An 18522-nucleotide genomic window follows, 5' to 3' on the forward strand; every position below is an offset into this window, starting at 1 on the left:
TTTGCATACTGTCAATGGCCCATCAGTCTGGAATGTCACTGCACCCCACACCCATCACTTTGGAAAGGCAGTTTGAAACGCAAGAAAAGTAGCAACAATAAAATCCCTTTCACAGTTTATTGATAGATGGAATGAAAAATGAAAAACTGTGACTATATAAATATAGAAAGCGATAAATATGATGCAGTGACTATTATTGACGCTCTGGGGACGAGGGCATCATCGACCGCGTATCTTTCTCGTGTATTTCAGTTTATATCTCGCTGAAATCATTATGTAGAATCATGAAAAAAACACTGACTAAATCCGTTATCTGTCTTCTTTTCAAAACTTCCATTGTCAGAAGTATTAACGTTTTTAAAATTAGGTTAAATAGGCAAAAAAGCAAATCGTGTCATCTTTCTTTGTTTTACTTGCGTCGGGAGCGTGTAGGACCGCTCTCAGCGGAAGATCGCTATTCACGTTCTAAATACGCTGCGTTTGAATCGGCGACCACGTGATTGCAGGCACACAGGCTTAGCCCACTGAGCTATGAACACAGGTATGAGCTTCGCTGCTGAAAGTGGCAACACTTCAGCGGCAGAGACGTATCCGTGTGCTATATTGTAGCCGATCAGTGTAAACACTACCCAGACATGTGCTCTTGTTTATTTCGGTCACAATGGGCGTATTCACATATTTCTTTACCCAATACTAACTGTCGGATTATCATGTTATTATCATGCGAATAGCGCGATTTGCAAGTGGGTGGGCGATCAGAGCCGCTTCGAGACGCAGACGCTTAAGTCAGTCACTCTTGTTCTTTCAATTCGTATCACGAAGCTGTAAAAATATATTTAGTTTCTACCTATATATATTTGAAAAGTAGACCGTCCAAGGTTTCTGAGAGTATTTTTAAAATGTGTATATGACAAAAACTCGCGGAGTTATTTAAACGGTTTTGCGAAATTTCTGTCAGATCCCGCCGGCGGGATCGCCGGTCCCAAGGGGTTAAGCTCTGAAAAAATAATGGCATGTGTGCACGACAATGCTGCTAACATGGTTCTGGCAAATCAAAGTCTTTGGGAATCAGTGCCCTGTTTCGCACACACCCTGCAGCTTGCAATCAATGAGGGCTTCAATGTTGCAACTGTAAAAAATCTAATAGCTGCAAGTAGCCGCCTGGTATCACATTTACACCACAGCACAGTATAGCTACAGCCGCGCTAAGGCAGAAACAACAAGAACAAAATATACCCGACCATAAGCTTATTCAGCATTGTCGCACGCGGTGGAATTCGGTGTGTGACATGTTCGAACGCCTTTTGGAACAGAGGTGGGCTATGTGTGCTGTTCTGTCCGATCGCAATGTTACAAAACTTGCAGATGCGAGGACACTTGATCTAAAAGATGAGCACTTCTCAAGTCTCTTAAGTGTGCCACAACTACAATGTGCAGTGAGACCCATGTTTCCAGTTCAATGGTCTATCCGATCACACACAGTCTCATCACTAGACATTTAAACACACAGAGGAGTGAGTCTCCAAGAGTGTCGGAATTTAAAATTGCCGTAGCCGAATCTCTGAAACGGCACACAGTCGCAGATGCTGAGGATGCTGAGAAAGTGTATCTGCCTCTGATTGCAGCGGCTTTGGATCCAAGACACAAACATCTCAAATTTCTTGAGACAGAGCTTCGGGAGAGAGTAAAAGAGAATCTGAAGCAGCTTTGCGAGACAATCCCAAATCCTGTCAGACCCATACAAAGTAAGCCCGACTCAGCAACGGCGCTCAACACTCTTTTCGACGAGGACTACGGCATGAGTGATGTTTCTCCGCATGACACCGAAATCGAAAGCTACTTCAGGGAGCCATGCATCTCTGTAAACCAGGATCCTTTATTGTGGTGGAAAGTAAATGAGTCTCGATTTGCAAAGCTAAGCACCCTTGCCCAGTGGTACCTGGCTGTTCCTGCAACTTCTGTGCCTGCTGAGCGCGTTTTTTCCACCGCTGGTCTAATTGTAAATAGACTCCGCACTCGGCTTTCATCTGAGCACGTAGACTATGGTGTTAAATCAGTGCCAAAACTCGCGCGCATAAAAACCACGCGCGCGTATGCGCTCGCAAGCAGAAAACCCATGCTTTCTACGCGCTCGCGTTTGCACAGCACTCGCTCGCTCGCTCGGCGTTAAATTAGTGCCAAAAGTCAAACCGCGCGCGCGTGTCCGCTCGCGAGCTGAAAACCCATCCTCTCTACGCGCTCGCGTTCGCTGGACCCTATCTACGCGCTCGCGTCTGCACAGCACTCGCTCGCTCGACAAGATGAATTGCGTGTAGTTAGAGTATGGAATAGTCTTCCTGCTAGTGTAGTGGAAGCTAAAACCATGGGTTCCTTTAAATCAGAGCTAGATAAGATTTTAACAACTCTGAGCTATTAGTTAAGTTCTCCCCAAACGAGCTTGATGGGCCGAATGGCCTCCTCTCGTTTGTAAATTTCTTATGTTCTTATGTTCACTTAAAGTGGAATGAAGCAACAACTAAGGGGTTAATAGCTCTAAAACAAAATGGGACAGCCATGTCCTATGGAGTATGCTTTCATCAGTGGACTCTGAGTGATAATGCACACCCCTTGGATTTTCAAGATCACTTTAAATGTGACGAAACACGTAATCAAACAATTCAACTGTGGTGCATTTGCTTTGTCCCACGGTGCACTGCCTAAATCACACTTTTACAAATTATTTATGTATTAATTTGTGTTACCAATTAACTGTCAATAGATTAGATTAGATTAGATAGTACTTTATTAATCCCTCGGGAAGGTTCCTTCGGGAAATTTAGTTAAGAACATAAGAACTATGTAATGTCTACTGAAAAAACTGAGGTTCTTTTAATCGGTCCTAAGGAGGCCCGCAATAAGTTTGTAAACCCCAACCCTAGCGGCCTCCCTACTCAATTTAAAACAGTGGTCAGAAATCTTGGTGTCCTGGTAGACTTCGACCTTCAGTGCTCACATAAATAGCATTACCAGTACGGCATTTTATCATCTACGGAACATAGCCAAGCTTTGGAAGTTGCTGTCCTTTCAAGATGCAGAAAAACTAATACATGCCTTTATAACTTCTAGATTGGACTACTGCAATGCCCTCCTTTCGGGTTGTCCATCTGGATCGCTACATAAACTTCAGTTAGTACAAAATGCAGCTGCCAGAGTTCTAACAAAAACTAAAAAATTTGATCACATTAGCCCTATCCTGTCTTCCCTGCACTGGCTACCGGTCAAGTTTAGGATTGACTACAAATTATTACTATTGACTTACAAAACTCTGAATGGCCTTGCACCACAATATCTCAATGATCTTCTGGTCCCTTACAACCCTTCTTGCCTGCTTCGTTCACAAGGAGCAGGATATCTATTAGTTCCTAAAGTAGACAGGGCTACGGCAGGCTGCAGAGCATTCTCTTACAGAGCTCCGCAGCTGTGGAATGGTCTCCTGGCGGATGTGCGGGATTCAGGCACACTCTCGCTTTTCAAGTCTAGATTAAAAACGCACTTGTATAGCTTAGCGTATAGGAAACCTAGTTCTGGTTCCAGCTAGTCCCTCACTCCCAGTCAGACTAACAGTATGAGGTGATGAGCTGGGTGGGGATCGGTGTCATTGGCTTTGGATAAACTGAGGCATCAGTGCTGTCACTCTAGCTCTACACTAGAGTGCTGATGTTCAGGGAGTCCCCATGCCTGTGTTCCCGCCTGTCTCTCCCTCTTTCTCATGCTGCTATACTCAGATCTGCCGGAGCCTAGACGAATATTGCACTCGATCATTTTGCTTGCACTGCCTCTGATTTCCTCAACTCTGGCTAATAAACAATTATTCTTACTTCCTCCCTCACCCCTTCTGGGGTGTGCTCCATGGAGCACAATGTCGTTGAAGAGTTTATGCCTCTGCGGCCTGCAAGACAACTACCTCCACCTCCGGCAACTACCCTCCAACCTGCCTGCCCTTGGCTCAACACGATGCCTCGCCATCCATCCTGCGGCTGTGTGTCTCTTAATCCTGCCATCGTGCATCAAGCACCACGTGCCTGCACCGGTCGGCCGCTGCATTGAGACATATTTCAACCCCCGTATTAGCTTAGTCATTTCATCTTGTTTGTTTGACTCATCTGCCGGCCCCTGGAGGATGGGCTCCCCCTTTGGGTCTGGTTCCTCCCAAGGTTTCTTCCTCTTAGGGAGTTTTTCCTTGCCACCATTGCCTTTGGCTTACTCAATGGGGGGTCCTTACGAGGCAGAAATGTAAAGCGCATTGAGACAATGTAATGTTGTGATAATGTGCTATATAAATAAAATTGAATTGAATTGAAAAATATACCCCAACATCCTATTGGCCTTTTTTATTGCTTCCCCGCACTGGCGAGAATGAGACATGGAAGCATCAACATACACACCAAGGTCTTTCTCATAATCAGCTACCTTTATTTCAGTAGGTCCCATAAAATACCTGTACTTTATATTTCTGCTCCCTACATGGAGTACCTTACATTTGTCTATGTTAAATTTCATCTGCCAGGTGTCAGCCCAGTCTGTCATGGTTCCGGACGGCACGGGAACGGGAACGAGGCATGGTGCACAAAGGAGGGGCGGACGACCCACTTGCGGCTCCAGCAAACAAAACAGGGTTTATTAAACTGAACTAAGAAAAACACAAGGAAGGGCTAACAAAACAAAAGGACCTCGAGGGGTCAAAACTAAACAGGGAGGAATAAACTAGACTAAGTAACACACATGGAAAAACTAACTAGAAAAGCAAGACACTAAAGTAAAATCCAACCATGGGGGAAAACCAGAGACAAGGGCATACCATAGACAAACGTAGACATCAGAGACACAAGCTTAGACAATAGTTTAGACACGACGCAATGAACCAGCGGGGAACAGAACAAAGGCAGGAACTAATATACTACAGGGGTAATGACTAACAGGGCAGGTGAGGCTGATTAACAAAGACTAGGGAAACAGGACACAGGTGAAACCAATTAACTCAGACACTAACAATCAGGGAAACTAAGAATTAATCAAGGAAACAGAAACCAACACTAGGGAATTAAACAGGTAAAGACACAAGCAGGGGCACAAGGGACAAAACCAACTACGAAATCAGACACAAGAACTAAAGAAACTGAAATGAAACACTAGGGAGCAAAATACAAAAACAGAGGAGGCGGGATTCGAACTCACAACAAGAGGGAACTCAGGACCAAGGGGCAAACAGACAGCACATGCTTAATACATTGAGCCACGAGACCAGACAAGAGACAGGGGAGAAACAAGGACTGACGTATGGAGGGGATGACCAGCACCACCTGCTGGTCAAACGGGGAAGGGGCACGGAAGGACCACAGCGGGAGGCCGACCCTGACACAGTCACTAATTAAATTAAGATCCCGCTGTAGCTGCTGAGCCGTTAGTTCAGTATCTGCTACACCACCCACCTTGGTGTCATCTGCAAATTTCACCAGTTTACTGTATATATTGGTGTCTATATCATTTATGTAAATTAGGAACAAAAGTGGTCCTAAAATTGAACCCTGCGGTACCTCACTATGAACGCAGGCCCACTGTGACATTGAGCCTCTTATAACTACTCGCTGCTTCCTATCCGTTAACCAGTTATAAATCCAGGTCGCTATAGTTCCTAAAATACCTGTCGCTTTGAGTTTAAGTGAGAGCCTCTTGTGGGGAACAACATCAAAAGCCTTTTGGAAATCTAAGTAGATGACATCATAGGCCTTCTTATCATCAATTTCCTGAGTAGCTTCCTCAAAAAACTCCAACAGATTTGTTAAACAGGATCTACCTCTCCTAAATCCATGCTGGCTATCCTTCAAAATGTTATTTGAGTCCAGGTAATCTACCATTTTCTCTTTGATTATAGCCTCCATAACTTTACCAGTTATACAAGTTAGACTGATTGGCCTATAGTTTGACAAATTACTTCTATCCCCTTTTTTGAAAATGGGCGTTATGTTGGCATGCTTCCAATCAGAAGGTACCACACCTTCAGATAAGGATTTTTGAAACAGTAATGTTAAGGGTCGGCAAATAATATCCCTCATCTCTTTTAACACTATAGGTAAGATGCCATCAGGGCCCTGTGATTTATTTATTTTGAGCTTAGCTAGGCTTTGCAAAACATCAGCTTCAGTTATATATATTATATATATATATTAGTTATAGACGATGTTAGATTAGTAATAAGAACTGGTAAGTTACTAGTGTCCTCAACAGTGAATACCCGTGCAAAACTATCATTGAACTCATTTACTATGTCAATGTCGTTTTCAATTATAAGACCCTTACTATCCTGCAGATTAGTAATTTCAGCTTTTAGAGCTCTTTTAGAGTTAAAATACTGGAAGAAACTTTTAACGTCATCCTTAGCCTCCAATGCGATCTTCCTTTCGACATTCCTTTTAGCTCGTCTAATGTCATTTTTTAATTCAGCCTGTAGATTTAGATACTCTTGCTTTATTATGTCATCATCAGTTATTTTCCATCTCTGGAACAAAGCCCTCTTCCTCCTTACTTTATACTTTATTTCCCTATTAAACCACATAGGTTGCAATTTCCTAGATTTATTCTTGCTGGAAACAGGTATGAAGTCCTCTTGCACTTGCAATAATGTGCTTTTAAAAAATTCCCATGCCTCTTCAACAGTTTTGTTATTTAACTCCATCCAGTTCACAGTTTCTAGTTTTAATCTCATACAATTGAAGTTAGCCTTCCTAACATTATATATTTTTGATTTGGACTTTGCTCTTCGGGCACTAAACTTAACCTCAAATTTAACCATGTTATGATCGCTACTGTCAAGTGGTTCTAAAACGTCTAATTTACCAATCCTGTCCTGGTTATTAGACAAAACAAGATCAAGAATGGCATTGATCCAGCAGCCGTACACCGACACATTATAGTTAAAAAAAAAAAAAAAAAAAAAGAATGAGTACACATATATAAGGCCACTTAAAATTAATAAATTGTTTTACATGGCCGCCCGCCTCAATTTTTTGGTGCCGCCTCGATTTTTTTAATATTTTATATTTTTCAAAAAATCCGGTTTTTTTCACCTCAAAAACTGTCAGAGATCGTCAATGTGCCAAATCCTGATATCCTGTGCACTGTGAGCAAGTAGTCTCTTGTAGGGTGGTCCAATAATAGTGACCCTCATTGAGGTCACACAACTGTTTTGCTATTGTCAGGAGGACGCTTTTATTGGGCCATTCTGTGGCAAGACAATTAAACTCTTAGACTAGGCATTTGTTTTGAAGGTTTCTCTTTTCTTGTAATTGTTTGAACTGTTGAGAGTTTAAAATGTTGAGATACTGACAAATTAAAGTTTAATTTTCTAGTTTTAGTATATCTCTGTTGCCGATCGTCTTTTCGCTAAAAATATAAAATATAAAATCCCCTACTCACCAATATTTTAGAAGTTTGAGTCATGTAAAACAATTTATTAATTTTAAGTGGCCTAATATAAAAGCAGTATATACATATTTGGCATAAATATGGATGAAATGGAGCAATGGCATGTAACATGCATACAATGTGTTAATAACTGTTAGAGAGAAAGTTATTCTGAAAATCCAAGGGGTGTGCATTGTTTCCTGTACTCCACTGATCAAAGCACACTCCACTAGATGTGCCTGTCTTGTCTAGTTTTAAAGTTACTAACCCATTCATGTATTGTCCCATTGCACATTATACGGATACATTCAAACATTAAGAAATTAACTAAAATTCGTATGTAAAGTAATATGGGAAACATAGGGGTGTGCAACAGTCGCCATGAGCCCAAAATGCTAAACCACCATGTCATTACAGCTGAAAGAACATATAATATTAGCTATTAAAACGATTTTGCACAAATCACGAAATGGTTTGAAGTGCAAAAATAATCGGTGTGCATCGTTGCCTATGTACTGGACATCACGATTCTGTCATTAAAAACACCCAACCATCCGTTAAAAGTTATTAATGCCATAAAACTGAATATCGAATATGAGGCTAACTTAACCGCGGTCAGTGACAAGTTATCTTCATCTTCTACCAAAGCAAATGGCCAATCGTAGTCAAAATTTAAAAAAACCAATCAAAGGAGCGGAGATATTAGCCACTGTTCCCGCCTCCAAAGTGTCAAAATTCATCCTGTCAAGCGAGCGAGTGCTGTGCAGACGCGAGCGCGTAGATAGGGTCCAGCGAACGCGAGCGCGTAGAGCGGATAGATTTTCAGCTCGCGAGCGCACACGCACGCGTGGTTCGACTTTTGGCACTATTGTAACGCCAATCGAGCGAGTGCTGTGCAAACGCGAGCGTGCAGATAGCATGGGTTACAACGCAGTACATACGATTGCGATCGGTTTGGTGGAAATCAGACACAAATGGGGGGCTAACTTCACGCTGGTGTCACGTGACCATGTAAACAAACATTAATATCTCGGAAACTAAAGCAGCACAAAGGATAGTTTTAACGGCACAAACCAGCAGAAACGCAGCACACACGATTGCGATCGGTCTGGTGGAAATCTGACGCAAATGGGGGGGCCACTTCACGCTGATGACGTCACCATGTAAACACACATTTATATCTCAGAAACTAAAACAGCACAAACAAAAATTTTAACGGCACAATCCGGCACAAACGCGGCACATACGATTGAGACCAGTTTGGTTGAAATCTGAAACATATGGGGGGCCAACTTCACGCAGGTAAATTACCCTGGCTTCTAATTTTTGTTAGGCTATGGGCTACTTAATAGTCGTTTGAAGTTATATTAAACTTTATTTTTGCGAACCTTTAACAAAAAAATGTTTTTGATCCACAGCTGCTTGTGATGCTGCTGAAATAAAAATTGTTTTGTTAAAAATAACACTTGAATAAAATAACTGAAAAGCAGAGTATCATGTGTGTTTTATAAACATAGAAAAAGTTATCTGATCAGAGTGGGTCTGGTGGGGGGGGATGGGGGGGATGGTACTGTGACAGTAGGTAGACTTTAGCTTCATGTATTTAAAATATTTCCTAGAATTGGGTATACTTTACTTAAAAACGGTTTAAATTCAACCCAAAAAAGTGAGTGCAAATTGTTACATCATTCAATTTGAATAAATTCTACAGTTTATTTTTTTTTGCAGTTCATGTAAAGAATTACAGTACATTACAGTATTTTATCGGCAAGGTTCGCATAAATATTGCCCAGAAAGCATTTTTTCTACAGTGTTGTACTATTTTACTGATAAACAGTATGTTACTGTAATAATTTCACTGTTTATTACAGCAGGGGTGCAGATTGAACCCATGACCCTGGAGGTGTGAGACTATAGTAGGAGCAACGGGCCACTATTCATATTGTGAGAAATGATGCATTTTTAATCATACATTGTTACTTGATATGTCGTTACACTGCTTGTGTATGCTTTGCACCTTGCCTTTCTCCCTTACTTGTGTTTCTTGTTCTCCATACCTTGTGAGCTTCAACATGAACTGATTGTTTTTCATAAGGCCCCAGGTTAGTTAGGTCCAGTCTCCTGGAAAATCGCTAGAATGTGTCCTTGGCTTTGGAAGCTAAGAGCATTTTATTTTCAGGGAGAGCCCTGTAATATTTATTTTAATAAATTATTTTTTACTGATAAACATTCATACTGATAATCCTCTTGTAGTGGTCCTACAAGAGGATTTTTATCCATTTCAGTACAGACACATTTCACGATTCAGTAACCTGACTTGTCCAATAGATGGCAGTGTAGTACTTCGACTAAGACGTGCTATGGAAATTGCTGGTAAAAATGGAAAGCTCGTTTTCCATTTTAAACGTTTGTCTGACTGAAATGACCTCATGTTGTACATATGTAATTGTACTATACATCTAACCTTCAGCGTTGTATATCATACCTACTTTAATTATCTGCAGCAATAAAATATGTACACGTAATTGGACAGCTGCAAGTTAAGCAATCTGTCTGATTGAGGAGGCATGGACGGATGGTGAGATGAATGCAGGAAAGACCTGTGAATAAGCTTGGAAATATACATAAAATATGATAAAATAATAAATATTTTTAAACATTTAACTAGATTACGACAGCTTCACAGCACTTATACTGTATACGTTTGATAAGAATAGTACACTTGTATGATCTATCAGTTTCCTTTGTGAAATACTTTGCGAATTCCATCTCGGCCAATTTGTGTAACAGTCTTGATAATTGTACAGATGAATTTGGGCACGCCTCAGAGTCGTAGTGTGAGCGGTATCGGAGCGAAATTGGAGCGAGATAGAGCGACCGCTCCAGCCTTAATTAAAAAACAGCTCAGCGCTCTGACCAAATTCCGCTCGCTCCGCTCCTCGCTCCACTCCACTCCACTCACATGCTCTGGTCACAATCGGGGTTGCATATGTGGTTAATAAGGGGGCGTGGCACACATATACAAGAGGATCGGACAGGCAGGTCATGACAATTACACTCGTATTACCCAAAATATTAGAAAAAATAATAGAAAATAAGAAATATTAGACGTTATAAATATCATATTGTTATTATTGTACATTTAATTACGAAGAGCAAAGATGCTTCCGATGCGTAGCGATGTATCATTTTTATTGTCTCGATCAACCTTTTAATCAATAGACAAAAAACCGCGATAGAGTGAAGCCGCGAAAGTAGAAGCGCGAAGTGGCGAGGGACGACTGTATATATATATGTATGTATTAGTGCTGTCAAACTATTACAATTTTTTATCAGATTAATCACAGGGTTGCTGTGGATTAATTTCGATTAATCACGATTAAATATCATTCATTTTTAATCTATATTAATCGCATTTCATTTTGTATGAGCAAACAGATTCAAGAAAAAAAGGGAATATATATGCACTTAACATGTTTACTGAACATCTTGAACATGAGTCAGATGCAATCCATCTGCCACAGAAGTGCAATACCATGGACCCATATCAAAAAGCAAGATTTTTTGCTTAGCCCGACAACTTGTCAGATTTAAGGTACCTCAGTTTAAATGGTCTTTATCTTCTTTCACGTACAATTAGCCCAAACTACCGTAAATCTGACAAATAATCCGACTAATCATAAAATCCAATTCTAGTCCGGTTAATTGCCATTGTTAGCAATATCAGTTGATAACACATTACGTGCAGTGCTTTACGTATAAAACTCCATAGCAACACGTCCACAGATAAGTTGGACGGTATAGTGTGTGCGACCGATTTAATGAGCCACAAATAAGAAGTAGTGCTTAAACAGTATAAAACTACAAGTTTCCCTTCTGTTGATAAAGGGCGCAGCCATCTTTGATTCTGAACTCGGGAATGTCGGGATCCTCTTTGCATTTCTCAGATCTCCAAGAAACTGGAGTGCGCATGTCGTCACTTCCGGCTTCAAAACTCAGAATCTGACTTGGAATATGAGTTCCGAGGGCAAATGGAACGCACCAAAACTGCCCGAAATGGGTTGACAGAGACATTTAAGGGATTTTGAGTCATTCCGCACTGCAGATGGGTTAATTGCATTAAAAATTTTAATTAGATTAATCATGATGATGGATTAATCCGCGTTAACCCGTTAATTTTGACAGCCCTAGTATGTATATATATATATATTTTTCCCTCTAATTATTATTTTTCAATTATTTTGATTTGTATTGTTTATATAATTTGTTTATTTCAATTTTATTTTGTACGACAGGGAGGGAGGTATGGGGGGGTATTAAGATCAAGACCAACATTTGTATCTTTTGTATCATTTAGTGTTATTGGTTAAAATTCTAATAAATACAGTTGAAAGGAAAAAAAAGAAAATATCTGAAAATAATATGACTTAATTTTATTTATTTTTAACCACTGAAATGCATTTATATTTGGATTGGTTTTCATTACTTGACCATATCCAAGCAAAGGTCCAAGGGCCAAACATTTTCATGACAGAATATTACATCTAAACAAAAATATGACTTCTCAAAGGGTAACATGTGATGATTTCCAGACAGGAGCTCAGGAATTAAAAGGGTTTGGGCCACTAAATATTTACTCCAGTATGATGTCTGAAAGTAACGTCCCTAATTGTATACAGACTGATCCAAAGTTGTTTTGAGATTTTTATCTAACAAGGAACATTACTCATATTCACATCTGGTGATATATTTTGAGAAATATCGAGCAGGAACTACAAGGATTTTCACCGTCCAATCCAGCTGGGACTATAGATCACATACACATTGGTTGTCATTACGTGATGAGTTCAAGGGGTTAAAATCTTTGAGTAGTGAAAATTCACTTCAGGATATATGACGTCTACAAGTGATGTCACTTGTTACCTGCCTGGTTCAGTGTATTATTCACCATAATACATAATACATAATGCATAAATATTAATAGACATTATTTGACATTATTGAACAACTTGCAGCCAGCACCTGGACAAGAGGAGCAAACAAAGCGAAAGTGGTGCGTTTTTAATTAAAAACATGTCACGCCCTGCTAGTGCTGATCCTCCTGTGTGCCACGCCCCCCTCGCTACCTCATGTGGAATCCCCTTGTCATCAGCTCTTTCGAGTTTCATTAGTTCCATGTATTTAAGTCCGTGTCTGTATGCCTTTTGTAGTCCGTTCATTAATGTTGTGTAGTGGTTGTATGCGACACAATTCAGAAGCCTATTATTTGCTGATAAGTAATGTAATGCTCCCTAAAGTTACATTACTGTGATGTTACTCATAATGTAAACCTAATAACAATTAACTAATTAACAGTAACTTAACTGACCTGATTTCAAATGCGTTAGTTGTGGAAAGCGTACATGGCAGCAAGTCAAGATGAAATATAAAAACATCATGTTAAGTGATTGTGCTATGTATTTATATTTCTACTCATGAAAGATTTCTTGTGTCTAGCCTCCACTTATAATAGCATATTTCTATGTTTTACAGCTAATAAGAAAAAGGTGTCTCTTCATATTACACTTAATAGAAGGTGAGCCATTGTTTAACAAACAAATGATCTACAACAGGATAAAATAGAAGCATATGTGTAGTGAGAAAACGACTTGGTGTCATGCCCCGATCGTCCGCTCCTCTCGTGTGCCACGCCCCTTCGTTAACCCCATGTGGATTCCCCGTGTTTACTGGCTGTTCCTGATCGTTGTCAATTAGTCCATTGCAAGGGCGTAGATTTGCTCTGGACATTGGTGGGGACCTATGACTCATATGTGTTTTAGGGGCGGGAGGACTCAAGGAGAGAACGTGATTTATCCCTTTCTGCGTGTCTAGATTAATGTTGACAGCACGATTGTTTTTTTGTTTTTTTTTAAGTGGAGTAAATTATTGGTGGGGACATTTCAATGGTCGGAGGATATTGGTGGGGACACATCGGCCCAATCCCAAACTGGTCCCTACACACTTCGCCTCACCACTCCGCCTTCGTTTGCGCGTTCCCGAGACCCGTCGCCATGTTGAAGTGTGTCTCAAAGCAGCAAGGGCTATGGGGGAGTGGTCGATTATGCCCTCCTTTAGCGAGTCAGCAACGATGGTGGCTCGCGCGATTCCACTACCACTTCCATATCCCACAATTCCTAGCGCACAGGAAACAGAACAGCGCGATAATTTAATAATTGGATTCTAACAGCACTGTGAAAAACATATAGAAAGTCTATGTTACATGTTATAATTCATCGCTGCAGAAAAAAAATTAGGAAAGCAGTTATTTATAGCTGGTCAGTACAGATAGATTTTATCGTGATCCGATTACGAGAGATTTTGTGTACTTTTCAAACTAGAAACCACGCGAAGAAACATTCGTACGCAAACTCGATCAACATCACACCAGCAATAACAATTTATGTTTCATATTTGCCTGTTTTTTCCTCTACAGATCTGGATCTGGTATTTGGTACAGAAGTAATGCGTAATGTTTTATGCGTGTAAACTAATTAAGTTTACACTCATGGTAGAAATTGTACAATCGTCAATATGACGTGTACATACTTAAAATTGCTCAGTGCAATAAGACGATGTAGCCGTCGTCTTCTCGCATTAGATAAACTTTGTGCTTTTTTAAAATAACTGATATGTCATTAAAGAAAATACAATACAGCTTCTTGATGGATCCATTTCGTCAAATCACTACGTAATGCATTTCCTCTTTCCGGTAAAGAAGACTGTAAAAACAAGGGCAAGAGGGCAAGTCTGTCTCAAATCTTTCTTGTGACAGTTTCCTTCAGTTTAAGTGCATAGGGCGTGTTGTGAGGGTGACTCGGCGGGAGTGTGACTCGAAATGAAGGCGGAGTATCGAGGGTATAGTTTGGGATTGGGCCATCCCCTCCGTCCACCCGAAATCTACGCCCCTGGTCCATTGTATTTAGTCCGCGTTTCCGTGTGTTTCCCCAGTCCGGTCATTGTAGTGTCAATGTGTTGTTGCCTGCCTTTTGTGGAATTAAACCCTGTGTTCCCCTATTCACGGCTTCATTCGCCTGCTTCCGCGTTGCATCGTGACACTAGGAACCTGTCACCGCGGTTAAATTTTTCTGGCTTTAATAACTATTAACGGAAGTAAGGTGGGGCATTTTTAATGACAGAATTGTGATGTCAGTACACAGACATCGATGCACACCGATTACTTTTGCGCTTCAAACCATTTCGTGATTTATGCCAAATTGTGTCATTGGCTAATATAATAGGTCCTGTCAGCTGTAATGACATGGTGGTTTAGCATTTTGGGTTCATGGTGACTGTTGCACACCTCTTTGTTTCCCAGATTGCTTTACGTACGAATTTTAATTAATTTTTGAATGTTCGAATGTATCCGTATAATGTGCAATGGGACAATACATGAATGGGTTAATAACTTTAAAACTACACAAGACAGGCACATTTAGTGAAGTCTGCTTTGATCAGTGGACAACAGGGAACAATGCACACCCCTTGGGTTTTCAGAATAACTTTCTCTTTAACAGTTATTCATTAATACATTGTATGCATATTATATGCCAGTGCTCCATTTCATATATACTGACAGACTTGAGACTTAGCATAAATTGCCATAGCAGCATGCCTCGAGTAAAACCTACCCACCTTTCGTAGTACGGGTTAATCGCGAAGTTACACCACATGCCATCAAGTTACTCGCAAAGTTACCTCGATAAGCCAGTAACCCCGCTTCGTAGTACAGGCCACAGGCCTAGAAGGGAACTGAGAACTGACACCACAAGCAACCTACAACGCAACATCCATGCATATGCACAACATTGTAATACCAACATAATTAATGATTTCTTAGGACATAACAATTGTACCGTTTTACTGATAAACAGTATGTTAATGTAATAATTTCACTATTTTTTTTACAGCATTCTGTTATAGTGCACCATTCCATGGGGCAGAACCAGGACTCCAGCTCAGATTATGCCTATCCCAGGCACCATTTGGATGGGAAGGAAAAGGAAGGAAAGTAGAGAACAGGACTGGTTAGATCATGCATAGATGATGAGACATTGATGGACAAGCACAGTAGGCCGAAAGGGCATATACAGGTACACCAGCAACCATAGTTACAGTTACATATATTAGATGTAGGTACAGTGTGACATCGAGAACATGAGCTTGCAGACCATTGTACAATGTCGTGTAGAAGAAGGCTTTTCTGACAACTTTATTTATATGTGGGAGGATCAAGGAAACCTGTCTTCTGTGATCTAAATAAACATTTGTTAGGGAAATTCATCTTTATCAAGCATATGAAGGGGCCAAGCATCTACATGGCTAACATTCAAATACAATTGCACATAAAATTAAAGTAAGTTTGTTGAGTGTAACATAATTGGCCCAAAAAAAAGGTAATCATACAGGTGTGAGGCTGATGGCTCCATCACTGGAGCCACACCTGCCCCTTTCAGGTCTTCCCTCCCAAAGTTCTGATTCAGCTGTGTCTCAGTCCAGTTTCTGGCTTTTAATAATTACCTACCCTATACTTAACTGGTATAACAGGTTCTTTCAGTAGAATGTATATCCAATCTCTGAGCATACGCTATCCCAGGTTTTCCTCAAATATTCAATTCTCCTCTTGTGTGGTTGGCTGAGTGATTCTCCCAATTCTCAGCCCAATGTGTGTGTGTTCCAATCCCTGTCTCAGTAAGAGTGTGTGTCTCATGTTGCTTGTGTTTACAGATGTACCTGCATTGCCCTGCACCCCCAGGACCAGCATTCTGACCTTTGACTCCAGCTTATGTTCCTGATTATGACTTTTTAATTACTATGATCTGCCTGATGCCTTGCTTCTCTCTCTGCTCTTTGTGTGGATCCTGGGTCCCCAAGGGGTTAGAACAAGTTGCATTCACAGATTTTATAAAATTGAGTTTCCCCTTGTGGGGACCGAAAACAGAGTTTTTATCACATGGTTTTATGGCGGGGCATGGCAAAGGTATGGAAAAAGGGGTGATCCACCCCAAAGGGGAAACCAGAAAATAAGGGGACCAAAATGGGTCAAAAACAAACAGGAAAAACAAACTAACAAAAACATAACCACAAAGTAACACGTTAGGAGACAAAGTAAATCTGGCAGCTGCTCACCTACTGAGTTCACCACAATTTTCTCTGAATCCCTCTCACTTGCTGAAGGTATTACATTTCTCTTTGAGTTATATACTTTTTCCCTACCACAGCACTGATTCCCAGGAACTCTCTTCCAACAGTGGAGTAACTTGGAACAGCTCCAATTCCTGTTGTAATGGGTGAAGAGGTGGTAAATGGGCAGCTAGAGTGCTCTAAAGTAGTGCTATATTGGGTCTTCAAGTGGGTGCAAGATATACACACTGTGACAGCAAAGGTGAGGTTGGTGCTCTAGAGCAGTGGTTCCCAACCTTTTTTTGCCTGAGACCCCCTTTTCCCCCGGAAAATATTGTAAGGTCCCCTCTACATTTAATGATATTATCGCTCATATAAGTTTGCAGTAAGGATGACAAAAAATGTTGTTTTCAAACAAACGGTGTGTTTATTACTATATCTAGATATGTTTATGCACAAATAATAGTCTAATGTAAAATATAAAAGCAAAACATCAGTAGGCCATTTGTAACTGAAAACGTAAGCCTTTGGCCTTTAAATTGGCCCTATTTGAAATTCAATAACAAAAATATCAGTATTCACACTGGTGTATAAGGGAAAAAACTAATAAAGGCTATTACAATTTAATACTTGCATGTTATTTGTTATGCTTTATCAATCAGTGTGAGGATTGCTGCTGGCAGTGAGTAATAATTTGGTCAATACGTGGAGAGATCTTTGACAGAGCAAGACGCATATCATCCTCAAGGGTGAGTCTGGCCCTGTATTTGGTTTTAAGGGCTGTCATGGTTGAAAACCCAGCTTCACAAAGGTAGGTGGTGCAAAAGGGAATCAGCACCTTTATTGCAGCAGTGTGACAGACTGGGTGTTCTTCTGCAATTTCAGACCAGAATGATTCCAGTGAAACTTCACTGAAATGAGCTTTCAGGCTGGCATCAGAAGATATTTCTATAAGCTCTTCCAGAAGTCTTGAAGGCAGTGTAGTTGGAAGCTTTGTTTCAATGTTCTCGGCGAAAGGGTTTCTGATCCACAGAAAATCAGCTGCCTGCTCCTCAGTTAGAGCTGGGAAATAACTTTCAAATTTCTCCAGAAGCTTTGATAGATGCACTGTTATTTGTCGTTGAATGATTTTAAAATCAAAGTGTCTGTCTGCAATAAATGCATGGGTGTGCTCAAACATGTCACTGATTCCAGAGGAGACACGGGTTTTCCAAATGTGTAGTTTTCTTTTGAAAGCTTCTACTCGTTCATGCTGCACCACAGTGTTTATGTTTGCACCTTGCATTGCTTTGTTAAGCAATGCAATGCTAAGTTCATTTCATGTTTGTTAAGTTCATTTCATCGAATATGTCTGAAAGGTAGCTGAGTTGTGCGAGCAATTTGTCATCGTCCAAAAACTCTGCAAGGTCTGGTCTTTTATCTGCAAGAAAATCACGCAACTCCTCCCTCAAGCTGAACAGACGCATCAGCACCCGCCCTCTGGACAGCCATCTCACGTCAGTGTGCATCAGCAGGGTATGATAATCAGCGCCGACCTCTTCGCAGAGAGCAGTGAATAACCTGGAGTTGGTGGCTCTGGCTTTTACAAAGTTCACGATTTTTACGGCCACATCCAAAACTCCATAAAGACTGGGTTCCATTTCTTTTGTAGAAATCGCCTCTCTGTGCAGAAAGCAGTGCGTTGAGACGGCAAGCGGAGCAACCTCTTTGATTCGCTGAACTACCCCGGACTGCCTGCCAGTCATCGCAGCAGCTCCATCAGTACAGACCCCAATACAGTCACTCCAGTTTATCTCATTTGTTCTGATGAAATTATCAAGAGTTTCAAAAATATCGTTTGCCGTCGTTGTGGTACGGAGCTCTTTACAAAACAAAAAATCTTCTTTTATCTCGTTTTCCCATTCATAACGAACGTATATATGC

The 18522-nt window shown here is 40.7% G+C and overlaps 1 long non-coding RNA gene across 1 annotated transcript; it reads left to right on the forward strand.

Annotated features, from left to right (window-relative positions):
* The first annotated feature begins 13506 nt into the window (after positions 1 to 13506).
* On the forward strand, positions 13507 to 17013 carry LOC140578881 (uncharacterized). Its single transcript, XR_011983177.1, has 3 exons — positions 13507 to 13754; positions 15387 to 15569; positions 16204 to 17013. It is a non-coding gene; the product is annotated as an uncharacterized lncRNA (long non-coding RNA).
* Positions 17014 to 18522: the final 1509 nt, after the last annotated feature.

Source organism: Paramormyrops kingsleyae, chromosome 16 (assembly GCF_048594095.1).
Source record: "Paramormyrops kingsleyae isolate MSU_618 chromosome 16, PKINGS_0.4, whole genome shotgun sequence".
NCBI lineage: Eukaryota > Metazoa > Chordata > Actinopteri > Osteoglossiformes > Mormyridae > Paramormyrops > Paramormyrops kingsleyae.